The sequence below is a fragment of the Sapajus apella genome, unplaced genomic scaffold, assembly GCF_009761245.1.
Source record: "Sapajus apella isolate SASKATOON/1434 unplaced genomic scaffold, GSC_monkey_1.0 scaffold9275, whole genome shotgun sequence".
NCBI classification, from domain to species: domain Eukaryota; kingdom Metazoa; phylum Chordata; class Mammalia; order Primates; family Cebidae; genus Sapajus; species Sapajus apella.
This window is the reverse complement of record NW_022446196.1, coordinates 1-2,509: the sequence shown is the minus strand read 5'-3', so window position 1 is coordinate 2,509 and position 2,509 is coordinate 1. Positions and strand designations below refer to the sequence as shown.

General features: G+C 56.6%; 1 pseudogene; it reads right to left on the bottom strand.

The window, feature by feature from the left end:
- Positions 1-284: 284 nt before the first annotated feature.
- LOC116548294 lies at positions 285-2,116 on the bottom strand (annotated as a pseudogene).
- Positions 2,117-2,509: the final 393 nt, after the last annotated feature.

The following is a 2,509-nucleotide window of genomic DNA, read 5'->3' as shown; positions in this document are numbered from 1 at the left end:
CACACCTGGCTAATTTTTGTAGTTTTAGTAGAGACTGGGTTTCACCACGTTGGCCAGGCTGGTCTTGAACTCCTGACCTCATGATCCGCCCACCTCAGCGGGATTACAGGCGTGAGCCACCATGACTGGCCTACCAGGACTTTTTTCTGGGGGGCTTTGAGGAGCCCTGAGAAGGGAACTTCAAGGATGAGGAAACCGAGGCCCAGAGAAGGGGAAGGATCGGCCAAGTCACACAGCTGGTCTGAGGTGTCCAGAGCCTTCCTAGGCCTTGGCAACACAGCAGCTGTGTGAACACGCTAGAGCTGGGAGGAGGGCGGCACCCAGGCCCTGCAAGGTGCCCCTCGCCACCTGCACCCCGGGCTCACCTTGTCAAAGTCCTGATAGTGTTCCTGGACTGTTTTCTGCAGAAACCAAAGGAACCTCTGGTTGAAGGCCTTGAACCTCTGCAGGGCAGGGTTGGGCAGGTAGCGAAGGATGGGGAAGAAGTCCACAGGGTTCCCAGAGGTGGCATTCTCCGCGAACACATGACTGTTCTTCACGAGGCTGAAAATCTCATCGCTCCTCTCGGGGAAGTGCTGCCCGAAGCACATGGCACCGATGACTTTGACCACAGACACCACTATCTCATTGTAAGGGTCGAAGCGCCCAGGCCCCGCCATCAGCTCCTGCAACCTGCTGATCAGGGCCTCAGCCTCCTGGCTCACATGCTCCTCCAGGTAGCAGGAGGATGAGGAGGCTGGGTCAGAGACAATGGAGAAGGTGTTGAGGGCGTTCTGGGCCAGGCGCCGGCGGGCAGCTCACACCGGTCCAGAGTCTGGGCTGAAGGACATGCTCTGGACATCAGTGATGAGGGTGAAGTTGTAGAGGTCGGGCCCGCCCTTGAAATCATCGCCCTGTCACATCAGGGCCTGCTGGGTGGTGTCCAGACCACTCAGCACCACCACGGTCGTGGAGCCAATGTGGATCTGCAGCACGTCCCCAAACCGCTGGCTCATCCTCGTCAGTGCCAGGTGCAAGCTCTTCCCCAGGGTCAGCACGTGCCCGAGCAGGGGCCAGCCCCATGGCTCTGGTGGACTTTTCAGGCCTTTGGGGACCCGAGACCTCAAACCCTTGAGCACCAAGAATACCAGGCAGAAGACGGTAGAGGCCAGGAGAAGCTCTGTGGCTGAGAGGGGAACAAACTGGGACAATGCCATCTGTACCAACTACAGGGAAAAAGGAAGGAGGAACCAGGCTGAGGACTGAGATGGAGACATTCATTCATTCATTTTCTCAGTCATTTGATAAAGATTGATGCATGTTCTGTGCTTGGCTCCCAGCTGGATAGCAGAAACACCAAGATCCACCTGCCATGTGTCCTGTGCCCCCGGAGCTCACCCTCTGAGCATCACAGAATCTGAGGGCTGGAATGTTTCCCAGCATGAGCCCTGGTTCTCTCCTCCACCCATCATCTCAGTTTCCATTTCTGGGGCTGGAGTAGAGGCAAGTGACCACTCCAAAATGGGGAAGCCAAGGACAGCACTTTTGTCAGCCCTTGGCACAGCATGCATGCTAAGCATTGTGGCAACAAGTCCCTGACAGCACTGGCTTCCTGCTGATACCTTCTACACACCTAGGGGACAGGGTGCTCCCCCTACCCACTGACACAGAGGAGGCCAAGGTCCCAGGGCTGGTGCAAATAGCTTGGGATGCCCCCTCCCCAGGGCACTCTTTATCAATACCAGGAAGGGCAGCTCTTCCAGGGATGAGTCCCCAACCTCTCACAATCTTAGAGATTGAGGTTGGGCTGCAGCCAGGCCCAGGACTGCCCTTGTTCCAAGGGGGAAGCCCTCCCCATCCCTCTCCTTAGAAATGGCTTAGTCCAAGCTACTCATTTAAAATGGGGAAAAGAAGTCAGGAGCTGGGTAGCAAAGCCTGGAACTCAGGCCCCCTACACCTAGCCCGGGCCCCCCATCCTTCTGTCTCCACTAGCTTCCAGGTTCTATAGTCAGGGATCCCAGGGAATGGAAATTGGTCCCAAGAAAGGTACCTGTAGAGGCAGGCGCTTGAGATAAGCAGGGTTGTAGGGGCTGGTCTGGAGCTTCTGGCTCTAGGTGAGTGGCCTTCTTATAAACACCATCCCCTATCAGATTGGCCCGGTTGTCCTGGTCACCTGATATCAAAGCTGGATCACCAAACAAAGTTGGAAGGATCGGCCCTTGGCCTTGGGTCATGATCCCTCAGCTCCACCTTCTACCCAAGGTCCAGGGTGATTCTTTGGGGATAGGCTGGAAGGGGTGCTGGGTCCCTGGGGATGAAGGTGCAGCTTTCTTCAGGATTCAGGGTAGGGAGCCTATTTCTCTGAAGAGCAGGGTAGGGTCTGGGAGTGGGGGTTAGGCCTTTGGACTGATCTGGGCTTCTTTCCCACTGCACTCATGAGGGAGGGCTCTGCCTGGACGCTCAGTGTAGGCCAGCCAGGCTCCCGACCCCTCTCCATAGCACCCTCTGACAACCTGTGAGACCAAACAGT